We start from the raw sequence: 14,673 nt of genomic DNA, 5'->3' as shown, positions 1-14,673 counted from the left end.
AAGACCTGGAAAGAAGGAACCTCAATTGTGGAATTGCTTCCATCTGATTGTGTTGTAGGCATGAATCTTAATTAGGATTTACTATTGCTGTGAAGAGACACCATAACCATGGCAACTCTTAGGAAGAAAACATTTAATTGAGGGTGCTCTCTTTCATTTTTTCTTATACAACACAGGACCACGTGCCCAAGAAAGTGAGTTGAGCAGCTGGGAGGTATGGTGAATGCCTTTGACCCCAGCACTTGGTAGAAAGATGTAGGCAGCTTTCTGAGTTTGAGTCCAGCCAAGTTTACAGAGCCAATTCCAGGACAGCCTGGGATATACAGAGAAACCCTGTCTCTAACCACACCCCTCAAAACAAACAAACAAACAAAAAGCAGAAAAAATGAAAGAGAGCAAGTTGAGAAAGTTATGGAAGCAAGGCCATAAGGAACATTCTTCTACAGTCTCTGCATTAGTTCTTGCCTCAAAATTCCTACCTCCTCGTTTCTGCAGTGATTTCCTTTGATGGAGAACTTTATCCTACATGGCTTCCTTTGATGGAGAATTTTATCCTAACCTACAAGTCAAACAATCCCTTTCCTCCCCTTAGTTGTTATTGTTCAATATTTTTATCACAGCAATAATATGTAACTAGAACATGCTTTCCAGTTTCCTCAACAAGAGTGTCAACTGGAAGGCACTTGCAATCACAGCATGCTACCTAATGCATCTTTGGGAAGGATGTAATTATCCATTGCATCATTAGTGTTAAAGGCATCATTATCTTACCGTCTATGCAAGGCAATAATTGGTGTTAGTTTCTTTTTTTAATTGATCTAACACTTTGTAATGAAGACTAAATATTTTCTGAAAATTTAGACAATATTTCAGTTAAGTGATGTGAATCTATTTTTTGTTTTGTTTCGATTTCAAGGTTTAAACAGTAGTTATTTAAAAAGAAAAAAAAAAGAGAAGTCTGTTTCAGAGATGAACATTTGATTGGCATTTTATCTCCTGAATATTTACTTTATTCTCAAATACTGCACATAAATATGCCCAGTATGACAAAAGGAAAACTTGACAAATGTGTTAAGACTCAACAATTAGAGTTTTTCCTTGTTACAGCATAACTTCTTATTTTGATTGTTTTTGTATGTGGTTAGTAAACTTAATGACAGAGTGCTTCTTTACTTTTGGGGTGAAAACATTTTATTTTGTTGAATTAGACTCAAGCTGTCTTCTTCTGATCCCTCAGATAAGAGGGATTTTATTTTTTTATTCTTATATAAATTATAAAGAATACATCTTTTCGAATTCATGGTATTTTTCAGAAATTATTTTTGTTGCATGCTTCACATTCCCTAAATGTCATAAATTATATATATGTACTGCTATAATTTAAATGAGTAGTACAGAAAATTTACTCTTTGACATGATACATCTGAGGATATATTCTTAACAAAATACATTGGAAAACAATGTTGCTTGCAAATGCTTTGTTATTTTGATGTGTGTCAAAACAAAAGGTTAATTATAATGCCTTTTAATCATGTTTTGTTTTCAAAGCAATCTGTAGGAACTTATTATGTAAATAGATTTAACCTGGCATTTTCGACATTGGGCAGTGACTGCAAACAGAGTAACTTGGAGAATTTTGTTTTTAAAAGCTTTTTTATTGTTTACTTACAAAATTCCTATTATGTTCATATCAAAAATGGGAACACTAGGAATGTTTAAATAATGCAAATTATATGGAATTTTCTAGAACAATGGTTCTCAACCTATGGATCACGACTCCTTTGGCAAACCTCTATCTCCCAAAATATTTATGACCCACAGCCGTAGCAAAATTACAGTTATAAAGTAGCAAAGGAAATAACTTTATGGGTTGGGGTCACCACAACATGAGGAACTGTATTAAAGGTTCACAGCCTTAGGAAGGTTGGGAACCACTTCTTTAGAAGGACAAACCCAAGGAATAGAAACACGATTTGTGTTAATTAGTAGGTATAAGTTTAGAGGGTTTTTTGTTTGTTTGTTTGTTTTCTGTTTTCAGAGACAGGGTTTCTCTGTGTCTTTGGAGGCTGTCCTGGAACTAGCTTTTGCAGACCAGGCTGGCCTTGAACTCACAGAGAGATCCGCCTGCCTCTGCCTCCCAAGTGCTGGGATTAAAGGCGTGTGCCACCACTGCCTTTAAATATTAAATGGAAGATGGATGTTTATGGCATTTAAAAAATGTTCAAGGGCTTGCACCATAGTCTTGGAAGGTAATGCATTGTGTCTCACCAAAAGGACCATATTCAGTTTTGGCCACCTCATTACCTGCAAGTTGGAGTTAAAATAGAAGGCATTTGGAGATAAGTAGCCGGCATGACCAGGACCTGCACACATGGTATAGCAAAAAGTGAGCGTTCAGGTTGGAAAGAGCAGTTTGTGTGAACACTGAGAACAGCAGACTCACAGGAAGAATCACATGGAAGCTTCAACATGGTTGATAGAATTATCTTCATTAGCTAGGCAGAGTGAGCTCATTGGGATTGTAGGAAGGACAAGACAACAATTAAACATGGAGAATGAGACCTAGAATTACACATTATAGATATATTGGCCTTTCTGACACCTGATGCCAAGTAAACCACTTCAACCTGTACTTAGGACCAGAATCTTAGTTTCTTTCACTTGGGGTGTAAGATTCTCTCATTGTAATGAAGAATTTGCTTTATTTTACTCTCCACTCTATTTTCGGAAGCATAAACTCTTCATTTTCTAATTGTTTTTATTGAACTACATATTTTCCTCCACTCACCTCCTTCCTTCTCACTCCGCTTCTGCCCTCTCCCATGATTCACGCACTCCCAGTTTACTAAGATCTTGTCTTTTTCTACTTGTCATATAGATTAGATCTATGTAAGTCTCTCTTAGGATCTACAAATTTGCACTCCCTTTACCCCACATCCTCTCAAGCATAAGTTGTTATGAATGATTTTTATCTTGGCCATTCTTACAGGTGTAAAATGAAATCTCAGAGTTGTTTGATTTGCATTCCTTTGATGTCTAAGAATGTTGAGCATTTCCTTAAGTGTCTTTCAGCAATTTTGGATTGAGAATTGGGAGTTCTCTGCTTAAGTCTGTACCCCAGTTTTGTTTTATTGTTTTATTGTTTGTTCTTTTGATGACCAATATCTTGAGTTCTTTATATATTTTGTAGATTAATCCTCTGTCTGATGTGGGGTTGGTGAAGATCTTTTCCCATTTTGTAGCCTGACATTTTGTCTTGTTGACTGTGTCCTTTGCTTTACCAAAGTTTCTCAGTTTCGAGAGGTCCCATTTATTAATTGTTTCTCTCAGTGTCTGTGCTACGGGGTTTATATTTAGGAAGTGGTCTCCTGTGCTAATGCATTCAAGTGTATTTGCCACTTTCTCTTAAATGAGGCTCAGTGTGGTTGGTTTTATAGTGAGGTCTTTGATCCATTTAGACTTTTGTGCATGGCAATAGATATGGATATAGATACTTTCACTCTTCTACATGTTGATATCCAGTTATGCCAGTACCAATTGTTGAATATGCTTTCTTTTTTCCATTTTATATTTTCTATTTCTTTGTCAAAAACCAGGTGTTTGTAGGTGTGTAGATTGTTATCCTGGTCTTTAATTTGGTTTCATTGGTCATTATGTCTGTTTTTTTTTTTTTATGACAATACCAGGCTGTTTTCAGTACTGTAGCTCTGTAGTAGAGTTTAAGTCAGGGACTGCTGCTTCTAGAAGTTTCTTTATTGTAGAGGATTGTTTTGTCTATCCTGAGTTTTTTTGCTTTTCCAAAGTTGAGTATTGTTCTGTCAAGGTCTTCCAAGTTGAGTATTGTTCAAGGTCTTCCAACTTGATTATTGTTCTTCCAAGGTCTGCGAAGAATTTTGCTGGGATTTTGATAGGCATTGCATTGAATCTGCAGATTTCTTTTGGCAAGAATGCCATTTTTACTATGTTAATTCCACCTGCCCAAGAGCATGGCAGATCTTTCCATTTTCTGGTGTCTTCTTCTATTTCTTTCTTTAAAGACTTGAAGTTATTGTCATACAGGTCTTATTTGGTTAGAATTACTCCAAGATAGTTTATGCTATTTGTGACTATTGTGAAGGGAGATGTTTCTCTGATTTCTTTCTCAGACCATTTATCGTCTGAATAAGGCAACAAAAAAAGATCAAGGGGACACAAGTTGAAAAAGAAGAAGTCAGACTCTCACTGTTTCCTGGATATGATAGTTTACATAAGTGACCCCAAAAAGTCTACCAAGGAACTTTTACAACTCATAAACACCTTCAATAATGTAGCAGAATACAAGATTAACTAAAATAAATAAATAAATAAATAAATCAGTAGTTCTTCATTTCTTCCAGGATCAGTTTCCACAAAGAAGTTTTCAGTTTGAAGAAGACATGCAAAGGACAAGTAGTTTTCCCCCTCTCCTGTCAGGTACCCTTTCATAGTTGACACAAGTACCTTGTGTGTGTTGGTGACCCTCCTGATGAGCAAGACAGCTCAGTTATGTTCCAAAGGTCATATTCTGCTATCGATTTTTGTGTGCAACCTTTTTGGACCAAAACCAACAAAGATATCACAGCATTTCCTTGTGTATACATTTCATATTTTTGTTCAATTTACAAAAAAGTATTTAAGGTAATTCTAGCCTAAAATGAATTATTTTAAAGGCCTGAAATATCACACTGTCTTCATATGTGAGATATTAGAACCAAAAACTTAATTTTAAAATACTGGAAAAATAGTCCAATAATAAATAGAATTCTTTTATTGTCTGTGCTACTGGGGTGGGACCTCCTGAAACTGAGAAGCTTCTGTAAAGCAAAGGACACTGTCAGTAAGACAAAAAGGCTACCTTCTGTCTGGGAGAAGATCTTCACCAACCCCTCATCAGATAAGGCCTGATCTCCAAAATATACAAAGAACTCAAGAAACTAGGCACTAAAACTCTAATTAACCCAATTAAAAAATGGGGTGCTGATCTGAACAGAGAATTCTCAACAGAAGAACTTCGAATGGCCAAAAGACACTTAAGGTCATGCTCAACCTCCTTAGCGATCAGGGAAATGCAAATCAAAACTATGAGATACCATTTTACACCGCTCAGATTAGCTAAAGTCAAAAACACCAATGATAGCCTATGCTGGAGAGGATGTGGAGAGAGGGGAACTCTCATCCATTGTTGGTGGGAATGCAAACTTGTGCAGCCACTGTGGAAATCAGTGTGGCGGTTTCTCAGGAAACTGGGAGTCAACCTCCCTCAGGACCCAGCAATTCCACTCTTGGGAATATACCCTAGAGATGCCCTATCATACTACAAAAGCATTTGTTCAACTGTGTTCATAGCTCCACTATTTGTAATAGCCAGAACCTGGAAACAACCTAGGTGTCCCTCAGTAGAAGAATGGTTAAAGAAGGTGTGGAACATATATACACTAGAGTTTTACTCAGCGGTAAAAAACAATGACATCTTGAATTTTGCATGCAAATGGATGGAAATAGAAAACGCTTTACTGAGTGAGTTAACCCAGACCCAAAAAGAGGAATATGGTATGTATTCACTCATAAGTGGATTCTAGCCATAATTAAAGGTCTTTGAGCCTATTATTCGTGATCCTAGAGAAGCTAAATAAGAAGGTGAACCTGAAGAAAATCATATACTTATCCTCCTGAAGATTGGAAATAGACGAGAGTCCCAGGTAACCTCGGGTGCATGGGGGCGTGAGTGGGAGGGTTGTTGGAAGGGGAGAGGGTTAGAGAGAAGGGAGTAGGGGAGGAATGGGGAAAACTCGGGGGACTGAGATGGGGGAGGGAGGAAGGATGAATATGAATATGGGATCGGGGAAGAATATATCTCAACTAAGGGAGTCATTTTAGGGTTTACAAGAGACTTGATTATAAATGGGATCCCAGGTCCAAGGAGAGATCCCCAGACTGTTCTCTAGACAGAGGAGAGGGTGCCTGAACCGGCCTTGGCCTATAACCATACTGATGAACATTTTGCTTATCACCATAGATCCTTCATCCGACGATGGATGGCGATACAGACAGAGACCCACATTGGAGCACCGGACTGAGCCCCCCATGGTTCAAATGAGGGGCAGAAGGAGGAAGAACATGAAAAAAAACTAAGGACCCGCGATCACCCACTGATACAAGGGGACTGATCTAATGAGAGTTCACCAAGGCCAGTAGGACTGGGACTGAACGAGCATGTGATCCAACAAGATTTTCTGAATGTGGCCGGATTCTCTGAATGTGGCTGGCCCGAAGCCTTTCTGAAAAGCCACTGACAATGACACTGGGACTTGTTTCCTCTGCATATACTAGATTTTTGGGATCCAGTCTGTTTGGATACTCACCTTCCTGGACCTGGAGGGAGTGGGAAGGAACTTGAACTTCCCACAGGGCTTGAAGCCCTGACTGCTCTTAGGGATGGAGAGGGAGGAGGAGGGGGAGGGGAGAGTGGGAGAGTGTTGGGAGGAGGGGCGGAAATGGAAACTTTCATAATTTAATAAACTTTGGAAAAATAAATAAATAAATAAATAGAATCCTTTGCAGAAAAACGAAACAAAACTTTCTAGTCAACTCTTTTCTAAATGCTTTCTTTTTTCAATTTTCTGTTTGTTTTGGATCCTGAAACTTTCAAGTTTCTTAGGAGTTAAAATAGAAAAATTGTCCTGGTATCTTGACCAAGGGAGTGAGAAAGAATAGGAAGACATGGGAGGAAATTATTAAAGAGAAAAATTCTTGAGCCAATCATCACCCTAATGTGCCCACAGAAATGACATTTTGTCTTGTAGATTTTTATCCAGAGATTTGTAGGAGACAAAAACCTACAGTAATCTTGAAAGAACTAACACTTTTTTTAAAAAGTGAGCTTTCTGAGGTACCTTTCTATTTAGGAGGAAATCCTTCCTGGAACTATAGGATTCCTTGTTTACAACCTTGACTACAATCACCTGTTTCAACCAGGCAAGGCATGATTTATTTTATAGGGATTTAAAACTTCACTCGTTTTAATGAGTAAAAACTAATAAATGTGCTGAGTTAAATCAATACTTCAAGCCAAACAAACACCTTTGCACCAACAAAGGTGATATATTCATATTCACTGTCAGCATCTTGTCATACACATCTACTTTTATTTATAGATTCCAAATTTTATGTCTATAGAAGTGCATGATGGCCATTGTTTTTACAAATCAGGCATTCAAATGAATACAAAGATGATGTAAAAACAGTGACATCCATTTCCTAAGTCCACAAAAGGCAGGGTTAAACCAGTTTCTAGACCATATCCCTTTTTCTCTTTTTAATTTTTGAACAGGACACAAAAGTGAATGAAAATCATGTGTTATTAGATCAAAATGTTAACTTTGGGCTTTGGAGATAATTTGGGGTCTAGTTTCACTAGAATCCCAATTGTAGTAATATCTGCCTATAAATAAATATAGGTATTCTCATGAGGTCATCACAGCCTTTAAGAGAGTCACTAGAAAGTATTTAGGAGTAGTAGAGTATTCCCTGAGTTATTCAAATGGGGTTAACTTCAGTTCTGATTACTGTATCACAAGGAACAGAATGGTTACACTGTATAGATAACAAAGGCAGGGAGAAAAGGTATGCATCTTACATGGGAACCTGCAGAATAGGGTCTCATGGGGCAAGGAATCCTGTGCTTGAAGCTAACAGAGTGTAACAGAGTGCTTCCTACAGGCAGATGCTAGCTCTGCTTCTGATCCAGGGTTAAAAACTCAAGAGAAAATCCACAAAAATGCTTTCTGGAAGAATTGAGGTTGAAGAATGTGGTCACAGGAATATTCATGACAACAGTTTTCTGCCTGAAGGTGAATAGGAATCTGACTGGGGCTATGGAATCAAGGTATGGACGCAAACACAAAAGATGAGCTTATTGGCCAGTTTTATGACTCTTGTCTGTGCCATGATAAGATTGTGTGGTCAATCACTAGTCTAGATCTCTCTGTGAACACATATTTAAAGAGGAGATTGTTATGGAATAATATTTTTGCCCACTGTGTGTCTTTGCCAAGGTGCCTTCTGATTGGTTTAATAAAAGAGATGACTGACTAATAGTTAGGCAGGAAGAAGTTAGGTGGGAGAGCCAAATTCAGAGGATGCTGGAAAGAAGAAGAGGAGCATCATGGAGAGTTACCAGGAGACATGGAGAGAATCCAGATGAATATGTCATGTTGAGAAAAGGTATTGTCATGTGGCAGAAATGTAGATAATAAATATGGGTTAATTTAAGATGTAAGAACTGGTTAGTAACTAGCCTAAGCTATTGACTGAGCATTTCTTATTCTTATTAGTCTCTCTATGTCTATTCAAGAGCTTGTTGATGGCCCTGACAAAAAACTCTACCTACACATGGCATACAACTTTTGGGCATGAATTTCCACACAAACTTAAAAAACTTAAGAAAATGTTCCAAACACATCAAACCAGAGCCAACCACAATTTCCTCATCTTGCAGTCTTTCATGTGGGCTGCAGTACAGGGAAGTGTCTCTGGGTGCTGCCTGCAATTTCGAGCTGGCAGTGCAAGCCCCACCAACATAGCATGAGCTAGACCACATGGCTGATTTAAGGTTTTGCTTATGAGAACAGAAAAGGTTACAGATACACAATGAAAACTGATGCAGATGGAAAAACTAAACAGGTAACAGTGTGTTTTAAAATGTACATAGGATTGGGAGAGAAAATAGAGTATAAATAGTCATAGAAAAGAAAGTAAATAGTCAAAAAAGTCTTTAAAATAGTAAAATAATAATAAAATGTCATATAGAGATGGGGAACTCAGGGGGAGTCTGGATCCTGTATGCTACTGTGCTGTCTTTAAATTTTTTGATTGTGAAAGAATGATCCACTTCTGCTAAGACACATTGAATTTTGGAGGCTCCTGGATTAAACCAACATATATATTTTAATAGTGCCGTAACTTCAAAATGTAAGTCAATTTGTATTATGTTGGGGGAGAGGCTATGCTTTTATTTCCACAGGAAATAAGAGACTGTAAATTCATTCCAGGTTGATATGGATCATGCTTGATTCAGAAAAACCTCTTGAAAATCCTGGCTCCAGACAAAGAAATGCATCTAGAAATACTACAAAACACATAATGTATATTTTTACCTGATCAAATATAAAACAAAAAATCATCTTTGGCTAACTTGTGTACACATAGTCTATACTTGTAATAATATACATATGTATGTTACCTTTAAAAGTTTATGTACTTTTACAAGGAGACCAGACATCAATGAAAACAAATGACACAGATGATCCAGCATCTCAAAATGCTTCTTGTTACAGCTTCCTCAAGTTCAGCATCCAGAACAGCTCAAGACTGATTGCTGAGGTGGGTCAGCCTCACAAACTACTCCAGCCAAGACTTAACCATTATCCTATTTTTTTTCAGGATTCCCCAAATATTTCAGCACCCCCAGACAAAAGGAAGTAGTCTACAGAAAACAATGTTTACCTTCTGAAACAATGAGTTATGGATGTTTGTCATCATTTAAGTGGGGTTGGTTACAAATTATTTTTGGTCATAGTTAGGAAAGAAAGCTAAACAAAGGGATTAGATTAAAAGATCTCTTTCTGAAGAAGAAAAGGGGGATATAATATAGGAATGATGAGATAAAACGATAGATTTTTGAATCTAATCCAAAAGCAACTGTTAATCTTAAATATGTTACAGTGGTATGGATTTATGTTTATTGATATAAATTTGAAGTTATTTTTGTTAAACTGTATGGATATTTCTACTCTTGTTTTGGCCATTGTGCTTATGCAGCTCATTTACAAATGTAATATATAATTAAGAAATGCAAGTTAATAGGCATCTATGATAATCAAACGTGTAATCATGTTAGGTATGTTTTCAAGGTTTTAAACTGACATATATTTTAGATAGACAGGTGGTTTTAAAACACTTCAGAATATGGCATGTAAGATGTTTTTGTAGCATAAGGCTTTTTATGACAATGAGACACATTTGTTCCTGGCAGCACCAATCTCCTTCAGATGAGATGATGGGTGTTGAAGAACCTCCATGTGGAGTTTTTTTTTCTTTATGGGAAAGGCTAGCCCATAAAGGCTAGCCCATAAAAAAACCTGCCCTTGCTTCAATTGCTGACTATATACTGTCTAAACTTGTCTCAATTACTGATTTTATACTGTTCAAACATCAAAACAGGATGCAAAAGAAAGTGATTATCAAACTTTGCTAAGACAAGGTAGGACAGTCCTTCAAAATTCACTGCTTCACAAAAATATCTAGAAGATATCTAGAAGATATATGAGGCTTGTAGGCCAAAGTTGAATGACCCAGCATTACAGAAGAACTTTGGGTGACTGTCCAGGCAGTCAGATATTCCTGTCATTAGGGAACATTAAACCTTTCTGAAATTGTTGATGGAATTAAAGACTAAATAATTAGACTTAATGTTTTCCTTAGTTATGATAAAACGTTAATTAAGTATAAAACTTTAGACTAATAAAGATAAGATAGATAATATAATATATTCTCTAATTTTGTGAAATGCAAATGGACTAGATAAATGTAACTTTAAGTTAGTAACTTTTTGCTATATATAATTTTACTATGCTAAAGTTAAAACCTTTCTTTTTAGTTAGACAAAAAGGGGAAATATTTATGGAATAATCTTTTTGTACACTATGAAGATTTGTCTTTATCAAGACACCTTCTGCTTGGTTTAATAAAAGAGCTACTATACTATAGCTAGGAAGAAAGAGGTTAGGTGGGAGAGTCAAACTGGGAAAATTATGGGAAGAAGAAGGGCATTGTCACAGGGAGTTATCAGGAGATGTGGAGAGAGGCAAGATAAACATGCCTTGCTGAAGAAAGGTATCACCATGTGGAAGAGTGTAGATAAGAAATACGGGTTAATTTAAGATATAAGAGCTAATTAGTAACAAGCCCAAGCAATTGGCTGAGAATTTATAATTAATAATAAGTCTTAGTGTGGTTATTTGGGGGCTTGTTAGTGGTCCTGACAAAAAACATATGTGTAGTATGAAGGGGCCGGCTTGTTGGGGTTTCTGTCCCACCCAGTACCCCACATCCGGCAAATCCCAAAGAGAAATCACACACAGGACTCCATAAGATTATAAACTGATTGGCCCGTTAGGTCAGGCTTCTTATTAGTCCTTATAACTTATATTAATCCATTATCATTATCTATGTTAGCCATAATGGCTCAGTACCTTTCTCAGCTGGAGCAGCTTACATCTTGCCTCTTCAGTGGTCTGTGCAGGAATGCGGAGGAGCTTCCTGCTTCCCAGAATACTCCCAGTCTCTTTGTTCCACCCGTTTCCTGTCTGACTTTCCTGCCTATACTGCCTGCCTGGCCAATCAGCGTTTTATTAAAATATGATTGACAGAATACAGACAATTCTCCTGCACCATTTCCCTCTATTTTTTTAACAAAGGAAAATACCATAGTCCATTTGTTGGGAATGTGGGCGTAGTATTTCAGGCTACTTCCTGCTGGTTGGGGGCGCTGATGATCTTATGGGTTCCTAAAGAAAATTTAGAGTTATAATCAAGTCCTGGAATATGCTGTGAGTCTTGATCATCTCAGGCAGCAGTCTTAAATCTGTTCTGGATGTAGAACTCAGACATCTGGGCCATCTGTTCCTGTTGGAGATTTCTCAGGTGGCCTCCCTTGATCAAAGCTGATTTTTCTTAAATCAGAATGAATCCACAGCCTCTCATTTTCTGTGGAAACAAAAGCACAATCTCTTCTCCAAAGTAACATACCTTTTGACTTCAGTTTTGAAGCCAAGGTATTTTCAAAAGACCTATCTTGGATTAGTTCAGCAGCATTTATAAACAAAAGTCTTTTAGCAGCTGTTGCTCCTTCCTCAGCATTCAAACAATTCAAAGAGAGCATAATAACATACAGTATCAAGATTCTTTGTGTATTTTCCATCTTTATTTTAACCTCTATTTCTTTTATTTTTACTTTTACTTTTTGAGACAGGTTCTCTGTATATCTTTGTCCTGGAATAACTCTGTAGACCAAGCTGTCCTTGAACTCACAGAGATCTGCCTGTCTCTACCTCCCCAGTGATGGGATTAAAGGTGTTTGCTACCATACCTTGAACTCACAGAGATCTGTCTGTCTCTGCCTCCCAGGCATTGGGATTAAAGGCGTGTACCACCACACCCTATTTCTCTCTTTCTTTCTTTTTTATTTTTAATGACTTTAACCTTTAGCCTGCATATATTTTTAACACACTGTAAACCATTTAGAGGTTTTCTTTGTCTTTGAATCTCTCTTTACCGTATATCTCTCTTTTTCTGACCACATGAGTCTTTAAGGAGAGGATTAAAGCCATGGCTTTGATGGCTAGATCCAGCCCATTTCTTAACTTTCCAGCCTCATGGCTGAGATACCAGCCAGAGCTGTGTTCACTGCCACAACTCTATGGCGTTTCAAGGTCCTTGCCAGCAAGCAAGCTGGAGCATTCTGCTCACAGACCACACTCAGTCAGACTGCCTGCCTGAAAGAGTCAGAGATTGCCCTGGCAGGACAGTCCAGAAAACCAGCATTTTAAAACAGCGCAGCTTTATTCCTGCTATGGCTGAAAACTGAAAAGCATGCATTCAGTTTTTCACCAACACCGTTTAAGTGTTTCGTGGCAGTATCTCTTAATGAGCTACAAAGTTTTGCAGCTAAAGCTGAGTCAGGAAGCCTCTCTTAGATGAGAGCATTTGCTTGCCTCTAGCAAGCAGAGCAGACCTGAGAAATTGCTGCTACCAAGAAAACATGCTTTACTCTAATCTTTCCCAAGCTTTCTCAGGCTTTCTGTGGATTCAGTTATCCACGTCTGGGCACCATATGTAGTATGAGGGGGCCAGCTTGTTGGGATTTCTGCCCCGCCCAGTACCCCACATCCGGCAAATCCCAAAGAGAAATCACACACAGGACTCCATAAGATTATAAACTGATTGGCCCATTAGGTCAGGCTTCTTATTAGTCCTTGTAACTTATATTAATCCATTATCATTATCTATGTTAGCCATAATGGCTCAGTACCTTTCTCATCTTACATCTTGCCTCTTCGGTGGTCTGTGCAGGAATGCGGAGGATCTTCCTGCTTCCCAGAATACTCCCAGTCTCTTTGTTCCACCCCTGCTTCCTGTCTGGCTTTCCCGCCTATACTGCCTGCCTGGCCAATCAGCGTTTTATTAAAATATGATTGACAGAATACAGACAATTCTCCCACACCATTGCGTTATAACTTATAGAGTTCGCCATGTGATTTTTCTTTGTTGCTTGCTGGTTGTGGGGTACTGGGAGGGACAGATACCCCAAGCAAGCTGGCCCTCATGTTACACATATGTCTACAGAAGATTAGTATTTAAATCACTAAAAGTGAATAAAGGATTGCCATTTTCCACAATGTGCAGGACCTTGTCTAATCAATGGAAAACTGTAAGAGAGACATGAAATTCCATTAAGGAAGATAGAACTGGCCTCTGATCTGCCTTGTACTCAAGGTACAACATGATCACTAGATTTCTAGCTTTTCACATGGGGGTCAACTTCAGAGAAATCTACAACTACAAATCATAGAAAGATAGTTTTCCTATCTTCCGATTTTTTCCTGTTTTATGGCTTTTTGTTGTTTGTTTTTTTTTTGTTTTGCTTTGTTTCTTTTGTTTGTCCCTAAGTTTTTCATCAACATTGAGGGGTCTCTTGACTTTTTATTCTTTCCTGTTTCCATTTTTCAAAACCATGTTTCTGTGTGTAATATCCCTGGTTGTCCTGGAACTCATTATGGAGACCAGGCTGGCCTCAAACTCACACAGAGATCTGCCTTCCTCTGCCTCCAAAGTAGTGGGATTAAAGGCATGCCACCACTCAGCTCTATTTTTTTTTGTTGAAAATAGTTTTTTTTTCTAATTATGGTTTCCTTTCCACTAACTTCTACCCTCCTATTTAAATCAACACTTTTTTCTGCCTCTCTTTAGGAAACAAGCAGGCATCTAAAGAATAATAGTAAAATAAAATAAGATAAAGCAAATAAACTTGAATAGGATAAACCAATCAAACAAACAAGAAAATAAGCCAAAGGGGAAAAAATGAGAAAAACATATAGGCACAGAGATACACATATTTAAACACAAGGGGATCATCTAAAAAGACAAAATCTTGTGAGTTTGAGGCCAGCTTGGTCTATAGAGTAAGTTCCAGGACAAGCTGCAAAGCTACACAGAGAAATCCTGTCTTGAAGAATTTAAAGAAAAAAAAGGTACAACCAATAGTCATAATATATATGCAAAGGACTGTAAATTAGACGCTTTAATTAAAGGAAAAGAAAATGCACAGCACGATTAATAAAATTCCAGAGACAGATATTGGAGTTCAACCTGAAGGTCAGAAAAGCAAAACAGCCCACGGAGGCCCAATCCATAATGCCAGAGTCTCTGTAAGTTCACATGTGCAATGGTCCTGCTGTGTTTAGAAGGCTGTTTCTTTGGTGTCCTCTATCCCCTCTGACTCTTACAGTCTTTTGTCCCCTTCCACAGTGTTCCTTGAGTCTAGGGGAGAGAGATTTGATGGAGACATTGCATTTAGAACTGAGTTTTCCAAGATCT

The sequence above is a fragment of the Myodes glareolus genome, chromosome 25, assembly GCF_982192425.1.
Source record: "Myodes glareolus chromosome 25, mMyoGla1.1, whole genome shotgun sequence".
NCBI classification, from domain to species: domain Eukaryota; kingdom Metazoa; phylum Chordata; class Mammalia; order Rodentia; family Cricetidae; genus Myodes; species Myodes glareolus.
Note: the sequence above shows the minus strand (reverse complement) of the source record.